The sequence below is a fragment of the Eleutherodactylus coqui genome, chromosome 6 (assembly GCF_035609145.1).
Source record: "Eleutherodactylus coqui strain aEleCoq1 chromosome 6, aEleCoq1.hap1, whole genome shotgun sequence".
NCBI classification, from domain to species: Eukaryota; Metazoa; Chordata; class Amphibia; order Anura; family Eleutherodactylidae; genus Eleutherodactylus; species Eleutherodactylus coqui.
The window spans coordinates 57,061,988-57,085,133 of NC_089842.1; the positions used below are offsets into that span (position 1 = coordinate 57,061,988).

General features: G+C 42.8%; 1 protein-coding gene across 4 annotated transcripts in view; it reads left to right on the forward strand.

Moving 5' to 3' along the window:
• RERE (arginine-glutamic acid dipeptide repeats) overlaps positions 1-23,146 on the forward strand; it is a 338,755-nt gene that overhangs the window by 65,242 nt on the left and 250,367 nt on the right. Inside the window, exon 2 of one of the 4 annotated variants that reach the window (XM_066606875.1) lies at positions 21,694-21,749. The exons of the other annotated variants lie outside the window; for them this stretch is intronic. The gene's annotated coding sequence lies outside the window, so the exon portion shown is untranslated. The remainder of the gene's footprint in view (positions 1-21,693; positions 21,750-23,146) is intronic. 4 annotated transcript variants of the gene reach the window in all.

Consider the following 23,146-nt stretch of genomic DNA (forward strand, 5'->3'; position numbering starts at 1 on the left):
ACATGGATGCACTGAAGCTGCCTTTTGCTGGTATTGATGGATGTTTATGGAGCTCCATCTTCCTTCCAAATGGAGCAAGGCATACCAAACTACTTTTCAAGCCACATTAGAGGCTTAGTTAGTTTTCTTGACTTAGTAAATTATTTTTTTCCCATGAATTTTTGATTAATTCTCAGCCTTTTTTTCTTTCAGTACTCTGCATTGTGCCGTTCCCCTGTTTATTGCTCCTGGAAATGTATGAATGAATGGCTAACTGGGTGTTACCCATTGTGGGTGTGTCCTTACATTGTCCAATCGGAGCTGACCGATGATGACAAACCCCTTTGACCAGGTGAATTGTAACACCAAGGTGTGACATTACTCATAGGCTTCTAGGAGGGATAACAGAGGAACAGCACAATGCAGATTTATGAGCGCAGATGATCCAGATTTGTCATCTCATGGGGAATACAAGTGTTTGCTAATTCAGATGTCTCAGGAAAGCCAGCATGTCCTCTTTAAAATCCGCATGTACCTGCATTTACATATTCTAATCATCCTACATAATTATTTAGTCCATGGTTTTTATAGTCTACCTTTTGACCAACCAGAATTACATTCTCACATATCTGCAGCTGACACCAAACGCACACGTTCCCCTTCTTCCTAGGTAATTATCTGCCTGCCATTGATTTGATTTTGACTACATGAGCGTCTGAAATATGTTTGATGTCTTGCTCCAACGTTCGTGCCTTTTTTTTTGTTTCCCCCTTCTCCATTAATCACAATATTTAATCAAATTTCACAAAATCCTATTGTGCTGCCTCCTGTTTTGATTGATTGACCTCATTGTACCAGTTTTGCTGCCAGGAGTCGCAAGAAACCATTGTTAGGATTAAAATGGCTTCTTAATCCAAGATTATCCTCTTCATTTGCAAAATGCAAATAATCTGCTTCACGCATTGTCTTGTCATCATACCAATCGATAGACGGCAACAACAAGCTTATTTTGTTTGCCTCTGAAATATTGGCATGGAGGTGGAGGACGGAGGGGAACAAAGACAGAGCTGCGTGGGAGTGGCGTGGTTTAAGGGAGATATCGATCAACTTCTCTGAATGTCTTCATATTCTCAAGACCAAAGACTAAAAAAAAAAATCATTGCCGTGTCACATTAGCTAAGTCGGTAATTAACGCAGAGGTATCTGACCTTATTTTGCCGAAGGTGTGGCATCATTAAGAAGCAGTACGACTGTGTATTATACTGGGACTATGGATCCTCTGCATTATAAATGGCTCATTAGAGCAGCCGAGGAAATGGGATGACTCAAGGATGGGCATTAGAAGATGTGATTCTTTTAGATGTATCCCTTTATAGCATTTTCAGCCACTCCTTGGTTAAATATAATACGCCTATGTGTATATAGACATCAGGTTACAAAGTGTGGCTTATAAAATCCTCTGCTACAAAAGTATTTAGAGGGAGCTTGTTAACTTGTACAACAAAGGAAAATTGCACACAATCCTCTGTGATTCAGCATTGGACAAGCAAGGACACAGTGACTCTATTGTGTGCCTCTTAACATGTTCCAGTAGGTATACAGCAAGAAAGGCGTTAAGGTTGTCATTCTAAATGCTCTTGGATGTTGCATAGGGTTATCTGGCTAAAACAGCAGCTAACTAAAATAACAAAAATAGTACTTCTATGCTCTTTCCTACCAATCCGGTGCAAACTTTCCAGTAGTCCCCCAGTCTTGGTTTACAAGTGGCCAGCACATGACTGTTGCAGCCAACTAGTGGCTTCTGTGGTCGCTTGCCATATGCGTATGGTACGTACCTGCTTAGGCCATTGGTGGGCTTCAGCAGTCATGTGCTGGCCGCTTGTAAACTAAGACTGGGGGACTACCAGAAGGTTTGCACTGGATTGGTGGGATAACAGAAGTATTACCTTTTTTTTGTCTTGTTTTTAATTTGCTGCTGTGTATCTTTTTGTCTACTTTTTGCTTGGCCGGATAACCCCGTGCAGCAGCCAAAAGAATTAGAGGAAAAATGTTAGCTCCTTGCTTTTCTTTCTTCTGACAGGAGAAGGCGGACTGGGTCCGTGCTGGTTTGGCGGGGGATAGAGGCAAGTATTTTATCTTGTTCTCATGCATTAACCCTTTCCAATCCAATTTGTATCCTGGTTTTCCTAGGGGGCTTACTCTTTTTGTGCCATTATACAACGGCGCTATCTGCTGGCTAAAGCCAGTACTGCATGAGGTGAAACGTTGGATAGGCTCCGACAGCAGAGAGGCTGGCAATATACAGTAAGAGAACCCAGACGGACGTCTTCCAACATCGGAGCTGTACAGCTTTAAATCATAATGTCTTCAGACATCAGACAGTGGATTGGAAAGGGTTAACTACTGTTCCCTTCTTATAAACTAGATAACGGCATTAAATCGGTGAACTAATGCCCCTGTTAAACTAGCCGATTCTCGTTTGAACGAGCGCGTGACGTCGCTGCTAACTCATTCGCACTCGTGCAAACTGTTTAGACAGTAAGGTCATCGTTGAGAATCGTTCACTTCTCATTCAGTGTCCCACATTCCTATGGAATGCACTGAGGGGGAGTGTTTAGACGTAAGGAGAAGTGAATGAGCCAACGACTCTTTAGTCCTGCTGAAACTGAACGATGAATGAAAAGTTCATGATTCTAATTTGTCCGTCCGGTCGTTGGCTTGCATTTTAAACCCATTGTAACGATTTTTGTGAACGATGATCTCTGTCTAAACGCAGCATAAGGCTAGGTTCACATCTGAGGTAAGCCTTTGCAGTTTTTCTTTTCATCTTAGGAACAGAAAAATGAAAATGACTGTGTTGGGTCCAATAACGCCTCCATGCGGTCCCTGTTAACTTATAATGGGGGTCTGTTGGCTTTCCACATGGTGTCTGTCATGTTACAGAAAAATAAAATTGCATGCAATCTGTGAAGCCTCCAACACAGATATAAATCTAGCCTTTTAATACATATTTAAAGGAGTATTCTGGGCTTTTAACCCCTTGTAGTATTGATGACCTATTCTCAGAATAGGTAATCAATGGTTGATCGGCAGGGATCCAATTCTCGGGACCTCCAGCAATCAGCTGATCTCAGCCTCTGAACTCACCGCAGCGGGCCAGATGCTGATGGTTCCATCCGCATTGGGGTCGGAGCCATAAGTGTAGTGGAAGGCTTTGCTCCCATTGAAATCATCAGAAGCTGTATTGTAAAAACCTTGTATTGCACTTCTAGAAATGCAGCCTCACTACAGGGAGTGCAGGAGCTGAGTCACCAAGGGTCTCTAGTGGGGATGATGACCAATCAATATAGATGACATATACTGAGGATAGGTCATCGACACTGCAAGAGGTTACATAGCTGCTGGAATACCCCTTTAAAGGGGCATGAAGACATGATGCATTTTTCAGATGGACAAGAATCTTTCCACAATTAATATGGGCACTGCCCGCACACACATGACCGTTCAGCTTGCTTGAATGAGAATGCCAAGTCTGTGGAGCTGATGAAGGGTGCATTATAAAGCTTAGCAGCCACTAGACACCTCTGGTTGATGGCAGACCATAGAAGCCTTCATAGACATGACATTGCAGATGAGGGCCTCCTGGAGAGAGATCTATTGCCTACATGGCCTGCTTAGACCTAAATGATCTTTCTTCCTTCAATGTGCGCTTGGATCCAATTTATAGGCTTTAAGCCGCCATTACTGGAGACGGAATATTTTTCACTGGGATTTCTGCTTCAATGTCTAGTTCAAAGACGACAACATTTTACCTATGTGCCTGCAAATAATTATTTATTGCCTGCTTATTTTTTTTTTTTTTCTTATATTTTAACCCATAATTGAGTTTGCTGTATAACTCCATTCACTATTAAAACCAAAGCTAGAAGGATTTTCCTCATCTTTTTTTTCTTTTCCCAGCATGGTTGTAATTTTATACTCCATTTCATTGTCGAAATTTTTGCAAATTTTGGTCTGTAAGACTTCAAAGCCGTGTAATTTATAAAGCAAAAGGCGAGCAATAGAACACCCATTATTAAAGCCCATCTGATCCTGAACCCTTTGGTCTCAGCTATTGTCTAGATCCTCCAGCTTTCTACGACGCGCTTCTGTTCCTCCCGCTGCTTTCACATTGCCTTTTATTTTTCCTCACTGATGCTTGCGGTTGGGAAACGTGAAGCTCCCTGTACCCGCTATCAGCCTGGTATTAATATTGGGTATTGTAGCTGTCTGTAGAGGTCACAGCACAGCTGATCCAATGTGAATGCTGTACAATCTTGTTAGCAAGCACTGCAGCACCGGAAAGAGGATTACATGGATCCTGTACTCTATCATGTTTTTCTCAGTCTAAGGACCAGAGTGATTTATCCTCTGCAACATTCAGTAGCCTTGCAAGCCTTTGTTAACCCTTTCAATGCTTGAGTTGGCGCTTTCGAAACTGTTTGCATGTATTTTTGCTTGTTGCTCTTGCATTCATATAGATATATTTTTTTTGTGCCCATTGTATATGGTTTGCAATGAATTGCTTTGAAATGAGGCTTGTTTGGGTATAGGCATGTGTTAATAGACATAGACCGCCTCGAAAAGCGCTTAACAATGTAAAATGGCAGCCAGCTGTGCAGAACGCAGTAGCGTGTTGCACGGCCAGCTCGGTGCATATGTTGTCAGTGCTAATCACTCTCTTGCTGCCATGTTTACATCCAGTCCTGTTGCCGATGAGCACGAAATAGGCCGGATAGTTATTGTCTACTTTCCGAGCTTGTTTAAACATCCAGGCATATCCATGTAGTCAATATGTGCAGTTGTCAGTATCGCTGTAGCTTTTCTGTAGACAGCCACTAAACAAAGAGCCTTCAGAAGGAAGCCTTGCAATTGAGGCCGACATGTCTGCCAGAGCTGATTAGGTGCACTGAATATCCATTCTGGGAGTATATGGTTGTCAATATGAACTGGGTGATACAGAATGATCCACCTATAGCAAGATTTCGCCGTGGCTTCATGTATCCGCTGTCCAGTCTGAATCGTTAGGGCAATGAACTGTATGTGGCCTTTTCATCTTTATGGAATGTTAGAATTTTTTGAATTAAATTGGAGCTGAGCGGACATATATGACGGATTCTTCACTCCGCAAGCAGGAAACATTGACTGGCACACCTTAAATAAAGGCTCTAATAATAATAGTAGTGACAAAAAAATGTAAAAGCAAATAATTAATTGGACAAAAGAAGCTATAATGGCCATGGTACTGAACTGCTTATACTTCTGGGTGGTACTTAGGAGTATGACATTATGTTGCTTATTTAGGTTTAAATGCAGAATATTTTGCACATCACTCTTATTGGCTCTTAGAGGGTATGTCCACCTTTTGGAACACTGTTTTCATGCAGAATTAGTCTACGTAAAAGTCTGAATAACGTTTTGAAACGTATTGCTTTGTATTACCGTATTTATCCCTCAGCATTCCAGAATTGCATCCTGTAGTGTAGCCCAGAGCTGCATTCACAATTCTGCTGGTTATTGTATTTCATCCACAAGCTTGTCAGACACATCCCTAAGAGCTCGGCTGAGCTATGATAATGCAGTGGGACGGCTAGATCAGATTACCGTACGGTAGATGGTGGTAAAGATGAGGATGCTTGCTGGAAAACTAGAGGATGCTTTTAGTCCAGACACGGAGCAGGAGGGAATGCTGGGAGGTTTCAGCTCTGAAACCCATAGTGTTGTGACTGTAGCGCTGGACTAATATATAGGCTGTAACTTGGGACCTGTACAAGATTAGAGGCGTTTATGGACGGTGAACTTGCACTTTTATGATGGTGTGCTTAATCCTGCGATAGGGCTGATAATTTCAATTAATGGGACAGGTTCAGTGCTTCTGACATATTGGGCAATCTGTGTAACCAGGGAAGGAATCAACCTTCACTGAGTTGGACAGACCATGAGCAGATGTTACACTAACTGTGTCAAGGTACCATCTGGCTGTGTGTGACCTGCTTAAGTACTGGCAGATATCTCGCTGACATTGATGGTTGATGAGATCTCCTTGTCACTGCAGGCCCATGAATGGTGAATACTCAGACTGTGGGACTCTCTGCCTGAGGACATGGTGATAGCAAAATCGATAGAGGGATTTAAAAGGGGACTAGACGTCTTTTTAGAGCACTATGACGTTACAGGATATAGACATTACATAGTCAGAAGGGTTGTTGATCTCAAATGTTGATCCGGTGTTTACTCTGACTGCCATTGTGGAGCCGGGAAGGAATTTTTTGCCCCAAAATTGGGTGAATTGGTTTCTTCCTCATTGTTTTTGTTTTGCCTTCCTCTGAGGGGTAGAAACAGGCTGAACTGGATAGACCTTTGTCTTTTTTTCAGCCTGGCATACTATGTTACTATCCTTTCTTTTTCTGTGAGACTCTAGATGTAGGTTGGAACATCATCTTTTTGTGTATTACAAAGAACTTCTTTCATTTCAAATCTCCATATTAAAGGTGCACATACACTTTTTAGATTTCAACCAAGCCATTTATCAAGTGAAATTTTAACCCTTTACAATCTAGTTTTGGATTCAGGGTTTCCTAGGGGGTTTTCTCTTTCTGCCATTATACAATGGCGCCGTCTGCTGGCTAGAGCCAGTACTGCGGTATGGGACATGCTGGAGAGGCCACAGACAACAGAGCAGCCAGTAATATACAGTAATAATACCATGGCGGACGTCTTAGAACATCGGAGCTGTACAGCCTTCAATGAGAATGTCTGTCTTCAGTCGTCAGACAGTGGATTGGAAAGGGTTAATAACTAATGATTGCTTTGGCTAATGCACCAGAAGAAGTTGACTATCAGGATTCGAGCTCGGATACTCCGGTGTTTTCAGGCAGTAATTATTCTTGCTGGTCATCGGCGCATTTGCAGGACATATTAACCTGACACTTCCCCCTTGCCAGATTCTTTTGCTTTCTGCCTGTAGTTTTTTTGTTTTACCCTTTTATGCTACAATTTACCCAGCTTTTGACTACGTCCGTGTCTTAAAGCCTTTTTACACGGCACAATTACATGATTCAATGATCATTGGAATGACAAAAGTGAATGATCGCTCAGTGTAAACGTGGCTAACGATTGAATGATAATTCATTTGCTTGTCTTAACTTTTATACAGGCATAAAAGTTATCGGTCGTCGTTTGCCACTTGTTGCGGTTAAAGGCGATCGTTGAGTTCATAAACCATTCCCAGGCATTTCCAGACCCTCTTGACAGACCAGCAATGGACTGAATGAGCTGGACGAAAAAATTAAGACTTAAACCCTCTGCCAGACGGTGCCACTTTAACATTTTTTCCTAGTAGTCGAATGAAAGATTTTTCATTCTTATGAAAGATCGTTTGACCGTCACCCGATGTCATTATACATGTCTGGCCAGTTTGAACAACTGTAACAGCCAATACGGACTAAAATGTGTAGGAGCTCATCTACGAAATGATCGCTCACCGGGGAATGGTTCATGCAACGGTTGTTCAATGATCAGTCTACTTCCAGCTAATGTGTATGGCCACCCTTATTGGGGTATTCTAGGACTTTTACTATTGATGGCCCATCCTGAGGATAGGTCATCAATAGTTGATCATAGGGAGTCTGCTGCTCAGGATCTCCGCTGGTCAGTTGATCTGCCCATTGTCAGTGCATTGTCTGACTACTATGTTTACTGAATGGAGAGGGGGGGAAAGAGCGAGAACTGAAATCCGCTCCTGCCACCCTGCTGCGAGCCAGCGATACAGGCTACGGGAGCGTGTATGTGCGGGGACGAGTGTCGGGCATCGTTTGCCCGACATTCGTCCCGTCTAAGTGGGGCTTAACTTTCCCATAAACATGCTTGCCTCGCCCATGCATCCATGATTTTTTTCAATAGGGAAGAAGTAGACCCTTCTGACAGCAGCTCACCTCCAAGAAGACCAAAGCATTGGTCATATTGAAATCCCCAATGTCTGATCCACATTTATCCCCGGCGTCTGCCAGTAGAGGTCATTCATACATTACATCGTCTGATCCACTGTCATGGATGTAATGTGTATGGACAGCATTAGGGCGTACGATGGTGCCACATAGGACATGGCCAGGACTTCAGGCTCTAGCAGGACAGCCACCAGTGACAGCGTTGGGGCTTTGTAATTTAAACTGCCGATTACAAAGTGTCTTTTTTATTCTCTCTCTCGCATGTTTGAATAGCTGTTACTTAGCTGGAGAAACAATTTGATGCGTTTTGTTCCCCTCCCCGTATTAAAAAGCAGTTATTTGTTCTGTGCACCTCAGGCACTTCTTGCCTTGACCAGATGACGGGAGAATTGGCTGGCAAGAAGCTTAATAATACATTGTGCCACTTTTCTCCATAATTTAAGAAATTATAAATGACACCCATTTCTGGAGGACATGAAATATTTCATATGTCTCTCTTTAATTACATATCAGGCAGCATTTTAGCAGAGTCTATGCTGGAATCTGGTGCGGGGAATCGAATATAATTTACCATTTTCTAATCATATATTATTATAGAGGCTTCAAATAAATCTGCATACAGGAAATGGAGGGAAAAAAATCCAATCCTATTTTCTGGACATTTGAGTATAGAATATCTCTATTTTATTCCCTCTTTTCACTAGGTAAATTGTATTATTTAAACCTAATTGCTATTTCTTTTAATAGGGAGCAGTTTCAGGGAGTGTTCTGGATACTTCCACTGCTTGCATACAGGGTGCCTTGGTGGCATCAATCGTTTACAACTGGACCACTCCTTTAAATAATATTTTTTATGTAAATGCATGTATAATTGTGTACAGTAAATATCCAGATATAAAAATGGTGCCGCCGCCTATTGACAAAATATACAATGGCACAATCTGTCAAATTCTCTATTTTAGGCTGCTGGCTTTTTAAGGGGTTGTCTAAGTAGAAAAAAGGGTCTGCTTTTTTGCCTAAAAAAAAATAGCACTAACCTTGGCTAATGGCTGCTTGGTATTTGCATCTCGGCTCCATTTACTTGAATGAGGCTAAGGCTGCATTCCCACGAACGTATATCGGCTCGGTTTTGACGCCGAGCCGTTATACGTCATCCTCATCTGCGGGGCGGAGGGGGGGAGAGGATGGAAGAGCCAGGAGCAGGAACTGAGCTCCCGCCTCCTCTCTGCCCCTCTGCACTATTTGCAATGAAAGGAGAGGGCGGGGCAAAGCGGGGAGAATTAGCCCAGCCCCCATTCCGCCTCTCCCCATTGCAAATAGTGCAGAGGGGCGGAGAGGGGGCGGGAGCTCAGTTCCTGCTCCTGGCTCTTCCACCCCCCCCCACCACCATCCCTCTCCCTGCAGATGAGGACGACGTATATCCACTCGGCGTGAAAACCGTGCCGATATACGTTCGTGGGAATGCACTCCAAGGCTGCAATACCTGATACAGCCATAGATGAGAGTGGTGCTTTAAGGGGAAAAACAAAATCCTTAATTTCCCCCTCATAAAAAAGGGGGCAAACAGAGCTACTAACCTTACTGGTGATTAATGGAGAGCTTTTAAAAAAATATTTCACAAAATTTAAAGCTTATTTTTTTCTGGTGCTTTAAGTCCTATTGAGAAGCCTCTGAACAATAACTCCAGAAAAAATCTATAGTTAAAGCATGCAAGAAAATGAAAACCTGACAAAAACCCTGCATTTGTAGACTTTTCAGTAATTTGTCTTGAACTTTAAATGGACACTAGCTTCTCAAGGAATTTGTGCTTATTTGATAGCCAGTATGATAATTGGCAAAACTACTGTTTTAGGTTAACTAAAATAAGCTTTTTGTACTGAAAAATCCCTTTAAAGTGCGGTCTCCCTTCCCATACCTTGTTGTCTACTGTCACGGGATGTGAGTCGGAGAAGTCCTTTTAAACTTGTATGTATAGAGAAGAGAGGGGGGAGGGGTAAAGAGGCCTGAATGCTGGTGCTAGTGCTGAGATATCTGCTGCTGTTTATACACATGTGCACTGCTAAATCTTCCTGTACACCTACATGATGAGGGCATGGCTGTGTGTAACAAACGGAGACCTGGACTTATGCAGTTCTCTTTGTACAGTCTATAGAACACAGCAGCCACGCTCCTCCAATCAGACCTGGGAGGATGGAGAATTCAATATACACCCTGCAAAGGGGAAAATACTGGTAACAAGTCATCTGGGGCCAGATATAGTGGTGTTCCTCATGTGCACACAGCTTATTGTGAAAAGTCGTATGAGAAGTCGGGTAGATTTTAACTAGTTAAAGACCAAGCGCTGTAAACATACAGCTGTCAATCTAGCAGAGCAGGTTGGGTACTCGGCTGTCAGCTGAGAACCCAAAGGAGAAGACAGAAGCAGTTTTTAACCACTTTTGCCATCTCTTTTACAGGTTACATAGCACTCAATTAGTTCTGTATAGAGAATACAGGAAGCAGCAGTGCCGTTTTATTCATGGGACCCGGCGATCACTTGTTTGTTGGTGATTCCTTGCATATCAGGGCTACCGAGTCTTGGAAGACCCCAGTCCAGTTCTCACAATGACCACTGTCACTATAGGGGAATGTTTGTTCCTGTGATTGCTGCTCCTATGATGCCCCAGTTAGAGTAGAAAAAATGTGAAATAAAAAAGTCATTGTGAATGTCCCCCAGAGGCCTTAGATGTCATGGGGGACATAGATGTTCAAGAAAGTTACAAAAATGTTGAAAATAGCAACCGACCGCCCCGGCCAACCTGAACAGTTTCCATATCTGCCCTGCAATTCGAGATTATACAAATTTGCATATTATGAAAATTCGTAAACAAAATGGCAAGCTCATTCCTATAATTTATTTTAGCGTACATATAATTATTTTAATACTTAAGAACCATACATTTTTTTTACGTTTTTTGTTTTTTTATTTTACTTTACCCCTACAGAAAAAAGGAAAATAAAATTCAGTGATATTTAAAGATATTAAAGAAAAGCCCAACATGTCAGGGGAAAAATAGCAAAAATAATTATAGCAGCCCAAGAAAAGAGAATGGGACCATAAAACCACCATATACATAAAATTGCTAAAATGTGTCATGTCCTTTAGCGAATGAAGCACTCTGGTCTTTAAGGGGTTAAAGTAATCTGGCTATAGGGTTTTTAAAGAAAAAGAACAAAACTGCTTATTGTGCAAATGAAAACACTGTGCAAAATTCTGCAAAAACATTGTGAGTTCATCGTTTTGTCATTCTTCGTACCTATAGAATCCATTTAATGTGGGTGTATGTAGTAACTCCGTGTTCACGTAGGTCCATTGGGCAAAACAAAACCACCTTGAAACAGCACACTTAATTGTGAAACCCTTAGACTAACTTCACACGTGCGAGCACGATGTGGGGCCGTGAATTCATGGTGGAGGATCGTGGCGTTTCTTCCATTGTTTTCAGTGGGAGACCATGCATCATGTACACCTAGTGCGTGGTGCGAAGCAAGAGCACGCAGAGGGACTGGGATTTGTTTCCCGCATCATGGTGCCATGCAGGAAAACATCCCGCATGTGTATGACCTCATTTAAAAGAATGGAGGTAATATCTGTGCGAGATTTATGTGCCTCGCAATGCATAAATCTTGTGCGATTTTTCTCACCCGTGTGAAGGCAGCCTTGGGTAGAGGAAAATTATCCATACGCCGGAAATAGAATAAGACATAAGACAAAAGTTGATGCATAGATGTGTAAAAACTGTAAATCGCCCCATAAATAAGTTGGCACGACTCAAGACCCCATTGCCGTGCCACATTGTTAATCATATAATTAGTGTTAAAATAAAATGCAAATACAGATGAATTCTAACCCTTCTTTTATCGGGAAAACTTTTGTGCCTTAGGGGATGTCTGTTTAATCAGATAACCTCTAGTGGTTTTGAGCCGAAGATCGAGACTGAGGTTTAGAACTTAACGAAGAGAACTGTTTTTATGTAAGGAGAAATCTACAATTCAGGGAGTTGTGCCAAAACTTCCCCACTGTAGGGCACAAGTCTCCCCCCCCCCCCCCCCCCCCCAAAAAAAAAATAAAAAATTCTACCCTCTTCTAGCTGGGAGCTTCTGCTGTATTTAGTAGCTATAGGCTTAAGCTTCAGAGACTTTTCTTGGTTTATCCATGTTTGGAGAACATGACAAAATAAGGCGAAATATGTAAACGAATTCACATTTTATTGCTGCAAAATACGGTTTATGAAAAGATGTTGGGCTTTACATTACAGCTGAAGAACCAAGCATGGAAATAATTGTACAGAGCTGCATATTTATGAGGGTTACATGATGGTGGGCTAATAAGCATGGCATAATAGTCAAGTTCAGTTGCTGTTTAATAGGCTCTATTACTTTCATTTTAAATTGCCTTTTTTTAAAAACTTTTAGTGAAATAAAAACATCTCTTCACATACAAGCAAGCCACACTGACAAACATTTGATACACTCTTACTTCAAATTAGAGGTAATGGCCCAATGCCTTATTATTGCTTAAATCCTTAATGGTACGCCAAAACGTAAATTCTGCGCAGTTGTGTACGGAAAATTAGCAGTGTTGACAGTAAGGCCGGCTTCACACAACCGGGTCGGATTTGGCATGTGTGATAACGCAGCCGATTCCAGCTAGGAAGCCGGCTGGTGACTGCGCATACCTGTGGTTTCTGCATTGCGTATGACCGTGACTGCCATGCACGGTACAGATTATCTTTTTAATATTTGTATTTCCTGCGATGATGCGGGTACCCGTGGCCCACGGGGATCCCCATAGCAGGGAATGAGAGAGAGAGTGGGGCTATGGGGGATTTCCCCATAGCGGGGAGAGAGAGCGGGGCTATGGGTTAATGCCCCATAGCTCTGCTCTCTCCCTCTGCTATTGGGTAATCCCAAAGTCCTGTGGGGCATCTTCTCACCACCTGGAGCAGCTGTGCTTTTTTCAAAGCAACACACTGCTGCAGTGAATTGGCGATGTTTTGTGCAGTATAGGTGCAATTTCCAATACAGTAACCCAATGTATTACAGTCAGATAAACTATTTAGTGTAGGGGATTTGTATAGTATACTGTTCATTTTTAACAATTTGCCCTTAATGTATTTCTAGATACCTTGTTTCCGTGAAAATAAGACCTATCCTGAAAATAAGCCCTACCGTGCTTTTGTTGACACAGATATAGAAGGGGAAGTCTAAAAACATAAAAACAACCACAGAACATGGCCATATACTTGCTGACTAAGGAGGGCAGATAACTGCATCCTCTCACCATGCAGGTAGCAGACTATCAAATGAGGGAGCTAATTACACGTGTGAGGGACACCGATAAGACAGCCACTCACACTGCCTCTTAATATAGAGGGGGGTGGCTGCTTGGTGTATAATCCCACACAGAGTGGATACAAAGTGTCAGACCTACTGATACATGTAGTTCACCATTCTGTTCAAGGCCCGTTGGCTGAATCCAGTCCACCACATCATTTTATGTGGCCCGAGATGAGGTCTGGATGCAGAAGGACTGGTCTCCACTCTGCCAGTGCTTGGCAGAGGGGGCGGTGCCAGCACAGGGAGCGGGTGCCATCTTGGGTTCTGAGCTCCGGGACGCACCTCCACATGTGACGTAGATGATTACGAACATGGCAGAATACGTTCTATAGGGGTATTTGCTATAGTTCCACTACCTGCCATGCCAGAAGATGGTGATTGACACCATCGGGGGTCGGGACTGGTTATGTGATATACTGTATATACTTGCTGGTGAAGAGGTGGGTGGGAGCTGATTGATATATAAACACACACAAGGTGACGGTTGATATATTATCCCTCTTGGTATCTTATGAAATGAGCGTCTGTATGTTTTGCATATCTTCCAAGGTAAACAAAGGCTTGTGTGGGTGACGCTGGCAGCAACGATTCCTTAACAATAACCATTAAAATGTCATTTATGGCAGATGTGGTTTGACTGTATAATGGCACGCTTGTCATTCTCGGGAGATCGCTCTGTAACAGTGTTTTTCAGATGAAATGGCGGTTGCATTAAACCTTTTCCTTCTTGCAGGTTATTTCTTTTATTGTGCTTCAATAACCTGTTTTCACAAGAGCATTTATATCTTGTGTTTGCGCTTAGCTGATCCACTGACATAACGCTCTTATTACATACTACACAGGAAAGGATATGCTTTTAGTATTCCCCTCCAACATCTTGTTGGATGAAGCGATTTGCGGAAAATAACTGTACATAAAATTGGTGAACAGTAAGAAATGTGATACAGTGTATAGAAATGGAATGGCCAGTTTATTAGAGACACCAATCCTTTTACGATTGGAGCTTTCATGTACGGAAAATAAACTCCTGACCCCCCAGATTGTAGCATAAAATCAAATGAGTAATTTGTCTGTAGATTGTGTTCAGTCTGAATCCACATCCGAATGGGAAAATCAAGCGATCGGTGTGACTTGCAAAAAGGCCTGGTCATCGTTGCTAGACTAGCCGAGGCCAGGATTTCATACACTGCAAACATTGTAGGTCTTTCTCATCCAGTGGTGCAGAGAGTATACTAAGAATGGTGTTATCAAGGAGAAACCTCCCAACAAAAGAAGATCCCGTGGATGGAAACGTCTTACCAAAAGGGGTCAGAGGAGGATGTCAAGAATCATTCTCTGATGCATAGTCAAGGAAAGACTCTTGTGGGCAAAAGAAAGCATACATTGTATTACTGAGCAGTGGAAAAACATCTCCTGGTCAGAAGAGTCCAGATTTCTGTTGTACTGTGCTGATGGGGAGGGTCAGAATTTGGCCCAAGTGGCATGAATCGATGAACCATTCCTGGTATGTGCCAATGGTTCAAGTAGGTTGAGGTGGAGTAATGGTGTTGGGAATGTTTTCTTGCCACACTCGAAGTCCAGTGTTCCTATCAAAAATGATTTCAACACCTAATGGAATCTTTGCCATGAAGAATTGCTGTGGTTTTGAAGACCAAATATAGTTCCACGCACTACTACAATACTATTCTGGCATCAGCGGGGTGGAGGGGGGAGAAAGAATGTAGCCTGGGGCTGTGCGGAGGGAATACGTACTTTCCTTGCTCCAGATAAATTCATCCAGTTCTTATTAGTTAGTTTCTTGCCCCGATAGTACATATTTCCAATAATTGGACTGTTCTGTTGTGGTTCTTGTACCAGTGATAGATGGCGATTTCGGCTGACACTTTTGGATGATGGAAATTCCGTGTTTTCAGTTTCTTTATCGATATAATAAGGGATCGGTAGGTACTGCTTGTTCTAAACGGCACAAATAGTGCCATCCCTAAACTATACTTGACCAGTTCTTAATGAGTTCAGCCTTGATTATTGCTTCCTCCCTCTGGTGCCACCTGTATATTCAGCTTTACATAATCATAGTCTTTCTCCTTCTGTGGCCAAGCTTACAAAGCCGATCTTTTTATCTGCTTGTTTTTATTGGCCTTTTTTATTTTGCGGATCTTCTAGGCTAGGGTCACACAGGGCGGATTTGTTGCGGTCTTGCTGCGGTTTTTCCGTTGCGGTTTTGACGCAGAAGAATGCTTCTGCGGCAAAACCGCTTCAAAGGTTAATTTGGGCTTGCGGTTTTTGCTGCGGATTTTCGTGCGGAAAAATTCGCAAGCGTATTTTCCGCAGCGCTTTTTTACCTTTGTCGCGTATTTGGTGCGGTTTTGGCTGCGTCCATAGGGGTCTATGGACAAAAAAGCGCTGCGGAAAAGACCAAAGAATGAACATGCTGCATCTTTTAAAACCGCGACGCAGTTGCATTTCCGCACTGCGGCTGTGCGGAAAAAATCTGTCTTGTCAGAACAGCTTTTTGGCAAATCTCATTTGTGCTGCATTGCACTGCAAACGCAGTGCGGTTTTGCCGCAGTGCGGATATGCAACGGCAATCCGCGGCAAAACCATGGGAAATCCGCCCTGTGTGACCCTAGCCCTATAGTTTGTCTAACCTCCTTCACTGTTCGGATGAATTTGGCTATTCTTAAGGTGGATGTACACCATAGTTCAAACGCGATCGGAGCAGTCATTTTAGCCAAAAGATGTTCGTCATCAGGAAAAAAAAGTCTTCAAAAAGTGCTTTTTGTTTTTTTTTCTGACCGTTACTAGTCCACAAACATACCTTTCATGAAAGCATGGACCATTTGCCCTTCCCCTGGTTTCATTCAACATGTGCGACTAGTTTGAATGACTGAAATGGCATTTATGGCTTAAAATGTGTAACTGCATTGGGAAAACTATCGTTCACCAGGGAAGCGATTATTCAACAGTTCAAACATCAACCTACTTCTCTACAGTACACGATCCTCCTACCAAAAGTAATTGGACCCCCGAGCAAGAATCAGAAGTAATATTTATTTACATATGTTAATACTTAGTGGGGCTCCTTTTGGCCCTAATGACCTTGGATGCTCTCCGTGGCATACTTTCTACTAAGATCTAATACACTTCAGCTGGTATTTCCCTCCATTCATCCTGCAAACATTTGGAGAAGATGGACACTTCATATTTCCTGACCCAACTTTCCAGTTTGTCCCCGAGATGTTCGGTAGGTTTCAGTCTGCGACTCTGTGCAGCTAGTCCAATTGTGAAATATCCATATTCTCAAACCAGTGTTAAACTGCGTTGGATCTGTTAAAAGGCTTTGGAGATGGTCAGCAATACTTTCAAGGAGTATTTTGACATTGTCTAGAAGGTCAAGATACCCCTACGTGTTCATGGTTCTTGTCACTACAACCTACACCCACAGAGACCATGCCATGTAAAACATCCCTGGACCATAGCGGAAGTTCTACTATACTTAACTGTTGGCACAACACACGGGCCAAAGGTGTTTCCCAGACATCCTCCACACCCAGGTACGTCCATCTGATGTGTAGATACAGTAGTGTGATTCATCACTCCAGAGAATGTTCTTCCATTGCTCAACTGTCCAATGACGATGCTCCTTGCAGCATTGTAGATGGGACGATGCGTTGCGCTTTGTAATGGATGGCGTTTGAGCAGCGACATATCCCGTATATCCAATAGCGTGCGGTTCCTGCCACAATCTCTGGCTGACACCTTCAAGTGTGTGCGTCTTATGTAGCATGGTTCAGGACACGTGACATGCTAAGAAGACATGATCTATTCCACTGATAGGTGTATCTGGTAGGATAATGTATATAGAAGACCCAGTATATTCTCTGCACCAGCTATAGGACAACACTTAAGACACTTTCTTAGGGTAGCTGGTTGGATGACGGTATATTTAATGGACCAGTGACCAAGGAAGCCTGAAATGTTAGTTTATTGTGCTATTTTGTTGGACCACTGAAAAAACGTTCTAATTCCTTAATGAACAATCATTGCATATAAATGACATGTTTTTTGCATCTTAGTCTTACAGCTCATCTCGTGTGATTCGCATAGTCTTCATTATAAACTTTTGACAATGGGAATGTCTCTAGGATTCCCGTACACCTTTGACAACTGTCGGACAAACAATCATTTGTTTGGCAGCTGTTTCCACCAGCTTCCCCATACACATCAATGTTTGGTTCAGCTACCCTGGGGGCAGCTTGTCTCTGCAAGAACAAAAGGATCAAACGTTGCAATTCAACATCCCCAACGTAATCAGCGGAAAGTCCAGCCGTTCTACACATTAGAGTCGCCTGACCCCGCCGTTATCAGAAGGGTGGAACTAAAGTCTAATGCGTATGTGGGCCTTTACAACACTGTGCTTACGGAAATAATTAAATGCTTATCTTGTAGGAGGTGGGTAAGTGAAGACATATCAGTCAGGGAATACGAAGGACTCGCTCACGTCCGCAATGGAGGTTCCATTTGGAACCTCTGTCACTCAATTCAGTTTAAAAACCGCAGTGAAAGAGCGCAGCATTCTGCACTAATTCGTTATCTAAAAAGTAGGAAGCCCAGCCAGAAACTGAATGGGCGCCTTTATTGTCGTGGGGTCCGTTCGGCACCTTTTGGGTTCTGAGACTTTATTTCCTAAGATAGGAAAAAACGTTGAGGGTTATTGATAAGGGCGGTTACAGACAACTATGATACAGCCACATCTTAGTTTCTATGTAATGGTTACAAAACCTTTTCACTTCCACAGAATCCAGACTTGGATCAATTTTGTTTTTTGTTTTTTGTTCGGATTGGTTCTGTAGCACTTTGTATTAGGATAGCAATAAACAGAATTCCAAAGACTGCTCGCATTGAATGGCTGTGATTGGGTCATCGAACGCTGCTTTGATTGGCTAAGCTGCGGCACTCGAGAACCAATCAGAGCCAGCTCTTCCTGGAGGCCAGGAAGCTGCTGTTGAAGACTACAAACAAATGCAGCGGAACTGCCAGGGAAGAAGTGCGACGGAGCGGACAGTGCTTGTTAGGTAATGTATTGTTTGTGTGCATTTTTTTTTATGTAGCTAAGGATTATTTTCAGGGTAGGGCTTATATTTCAAGCCCCCCTAAAAATCCCGGCAAAAGAGCGCTACAAAGTCGCACACCTTTGTGGCGTCACAAGATCGCAATGTCGCCACAAGAAAACTCTGCAGTATTGCGCAGAACACCGCTGCAATTTTTCTCACGGCAATATCTGTCGCCGGTGAGAAAGAGGCCTTAATTAAGAGAGTCAAGTGTGATGCGGATCCACATCAAAGTCTGCATCAGTTGTGAGATTTTTCACATGGAGTTTGATGCAGACTTTCCACTGCGGACAATCTGCACCAACTCCACTATGTGTGAACGTAGCTTTTTTAAAATGATTTTCTAGTACTGTAATATTGATGACCATGATGGGGTAAAGGCAGAATAGCACACAAGTGATGGTAGAGAGCTGTCATATCATTCCACGCCACTGCAGTGTGTACAGAGCTGTGCAGCTTCCAGTGCGCTACCCATTTATTATCACCTGATCGGGGTGCCTAGCATTGGAGCCCTGCCAATCAATATTGAGACCTATCCTAGTTCATCAGTATTAAAGTACTGGAAGATCCCTTTAAGCTACAATATGTCGAAAAATTTTACAACACTGCCCTGCATGTATTCCATACACACACACACTTTTACTGTGTGGTGGTAGTATACGGTCACCAGGACAATGACATTACTGGCATTACTATCCTGGACCGTTGACAAGCGTGTCTAGACCAGCGGTGGCTTGGTGGTGGTTATAATAGATGTTGAACGCTTCCAGTACGCAGACAGTACATCCTCCCAACCAAACACGCCGCCGCTGCTGCCGCATGAGTTCTTTTATTGACTACAACCCTCCCCTCCTTTTCCTCCTTCTCTTTCCTGCTTTAGAAAATTGATTTTGGATAATGTTATCCTCGTGTGGACGCGATAGATCAGTTCAAGGTTTATTTGTCCTGGTGGAAGCCCCACGCCTGTCAGAATGATTGTTCTGACCTTCATCACACGACGGGCCGCAGAAAGTCTCCTAGTATTTATTCCATCACCACCTAATAAAAAGCTGGAGTTTTTTTTGTAATTTAAGAAATCCAACTTTCGGGCCGTTGACCCCGCGACGCACGTTGTGTTGACACCTTCTAAGCTTACAAATTGGTTCCAGACCAAAAAAAAAAAAAAAAGTCGATCTCCTTAAGGGATTAGTATTTCACCGGCCTTTCTTAATGGTTTATTAATGAACTTGCGGCGTATATATGTACGTTCTTATTGACGGACCCGCGATCATTAAAATTCAAGAGCCTGTCAATACTGCCATCTAATATGAGGTGTTTGCGGGTAACGTTTAATAGCACAAACAAAGGGATTTTATGTAGCCGCCCAGAGATTTCGGAATAAGTGTATGTTTTCCTCTTAAATGTCTTGCTTTTATTGTTAAGTGCACGGTTTTGTGACTGCATTGTGTAATATAAAGCGGCGCTGTGCTGTTGTCGAGGAGGAGAGAGACGGAAAATGAGCCTTTCGTGTGGAGGGGGAGAAACATTACATGTGGAATGCATTTTCTAGTAGGTTATAAAACCTAAATATTGTACAGCTTGCATGTGTAATTATGTATATATAGTTCCTTTATAGAAATGATCTGTATGTTCTACTGAATTGAAACCTTGGATGTAAGATGTTTCAGTTGTCTTGTACGCCACATTCCACTAGATGGCGCAGTAAACCTAAATGTGCCACTTCCTTGGAAATCACCCTGGAATAAGATTGGAGTAGCAGCACTTATATCAAGTATAAGACACTTTATGAAGTTAGGAAAGGTAAAATATCAGGCCTGTTTTGACGGCAGCCAGCAAGTGTTAATAAATTTTGTTTCTAATGTAATAAACTGCATATTATGTACTCTCTGCAACATGCGTAAAAAACGCAGCACATACGCAGTGTAATCGTGTATGCACTGCTTTTCAGTGCCCCCAGAGAGAACAATAGGGCTCTTACACATAATATGCCTAAAACATATATGCAAGTGTGAGTGGAACAATGAAAATCCAATATGAACTCATTGGCACCATTTACCACGTATTATGCGTGCGTACATTGCTCGCATAATGTGCAATGCAAATACGTTGGTGTGAGCCCGGCCTGTGTATATACAATCACATATACCTACATATACATAAATACTGGTCAGCCATGACATTAAAACCACTGACTGGTGATATGAATAACATTCTCTTTCAAGAATGACCTCTATCAGGTGGAGGGATGGGGTGGGGTGGGATATATTGGGCAACAAGGCAACAATCAGTACTTGAAGTTGATCTGCTAAAACGGGCAAGGGTAGGGATCTGGGTGACTTTGACAAGAGCCAAATTGTGATGGTCTTGTGGAATCATGCCTCATCCGGGTCAAAGCTGTATTGACTGCACAAGGGGAGCCTACGCTATATTGGGCACATTAGTTTTAAAGGGGTTATACCAAAATCTAAAGAGATCCTTTATGCAGAGGTTAGGGGACCCCCACAATCTTGAAAATGGGACTCTTTTATCCCCCCCACTTCTCACTGCAGGTTTACTGCACCCCCTTCCTGCATTGAGCATGGCTGTGGAGTCTGTAAGCCAAACCTCTGACTCCCTCATATTTGAATCCTGTTTTACTGTATTAAAATGGTAATCCTTGCCTTAATACAATCTGTATGTTCTCTCTTGCATCATTCAATGTGCCGCCACTGCGGGTGGGAGAAGCATCCCTAGAGTGATGAGAAGAGGGGTACACAGGAAACCCGTTCTCTGTATCAGTCTGAGTCCCAGTAGTGAGGTCCTCACCAATGATATAGTTATACCCTATCCTGTAGTTAGGCGATAACTTTAGATTTTAGGAATACCCATTTAACCTTATGATCAGCGTATATGTAATTTTGTTTTATAGCATAATCGGAATATGCTGTACCAAATGATAACTTTCTGATCTCCATCAGTCCGTCATGGTTGTGCTACATGATTTTCTAGTATATGAGGTTCTTGGCCATTTCTATACAGTTCTGTAACCCTCCATTCAGTAATATGGCACATCTGGCCGCCACAACAAAACCACACTTCAAACTGCGTGGACCTGTTTGTTCAGCCAGTGTTCTTCTTCTTCTTCCAGTTCCTGTATGGTACGTGCTTGTGTCGGCCCGTCTTGTGTATAAACTAATGTGTGATGTGACACAGTTTGAGTTCACTTCAAAAGATGTGGTTATTTTTGAAATCTGTTTCAGACTTCCTGCGTCCGAGGCTGCCCCTCCACTCCAAGAATGGCCATATGGTGTCATGGGTATGTGGATGTGTGCTTGCTTGCATTGGTGCTTCCTTTCTCACTTGAAAACCTCTTAACTGATTGACACAAGGTGTGCTTTTCGTCCTTCTGGACACCTCTGCTCTTCTGTTTTACACTGCAAGTCCCCGCTATGGCTGGATGTCCTGCTTCCGCTAAGTCTGGAAAAAGAGGAGGGCTTCAGGACCGTACCAGAGAGATTATACAGGAAGCATTTGGCAATAATTTCCCCGAATCTGAGAGGCCAAGCATGCTTTACATTATAATAGTTTAAACATACCACAATGTGCTCTAGCAGGAATCACATTTTCCATTTGCTCTGTTATTACCCATAAGTGGCGGAGTTTTAAGGGCCCAGTTGTTCACGTCAATGTTTTTAAGACCCGAACTAGCAGTCTCTGGTTTTACTCAAATTGACAGATATTTTAATTTTCCCTCTCCATTTCAAAATCAATAGTACTCTCTGTACCATCATTAACTGCAAGTAGACTTTGTGTCTTTTATATGTTTGCTTACTAACGCCAATAACCTTACCAGCAAGCATAGTGTTAACTAATCCGATATTTGTTCGATAACTCGCTAAAGGGTGCCAAAAAAAAAAAAGTTTGCCTGAGTTTGCCAAAGTTTCACGTACAGCAGTTTTTAATGGGATTTTTTGGGGTAAAGCCAGAAGTGGGTCCAGCGGGGGGAAGCAGAAATCCTTCCTTTGTTTAGAATTCACTTTCCTCTTGAATCCAGTTCTGAAGTTGTCTCAAACGGTATGAAAAGTCGGTCACTGTTTGTGAAGCCAGCCTAACCTAGGAAATTCTAAGCGTTACAATTAGAGATGAGCGAGCATACTCGGTAAGGACAGATACTCGAGCGAGTATCGTCCTTACAGAGTACCTGGCTGCTCGCCTGCAAAGATTCAGGTGCCAGCGGGGAGCGACGGGGGAGAACGAGAGGGAGATCTATCTCTCTCCCCCCGCTCACTCCCGCAACACAGCGCTCACCAACGCCGGCACCCGAATCTTTGCGGGCGAGCAGGCAGGTACTCGGTAAGGACGATACTCACTCGAGTATCTGTCCTTACCGAGTATGCTCGCTCATCTCTAGTTACAATTAAAGCAATGACTAGTGCTGACTGAAATCTGCTATAGAACTGTTGTAATTATTTGTAGGCCAGTGGACTGAATTTCCATAGGTTTGGAACCAATCGGTGCTCTAAAGACAGGTTGGACTAAATACAGTATCCTACCATAAGTAATTGGACACCTGGTCAAGAATCAAAAAGTAGGTAATAATTAGTGGGTCTGCTTCTGGCCTGAATGACCTCAGATACTTTCTACAAAGATCTGATACACTTCAACTGGTATTTCCCTCCATTCAACCTGCAAACGACTAGTGGATTCTTTCAA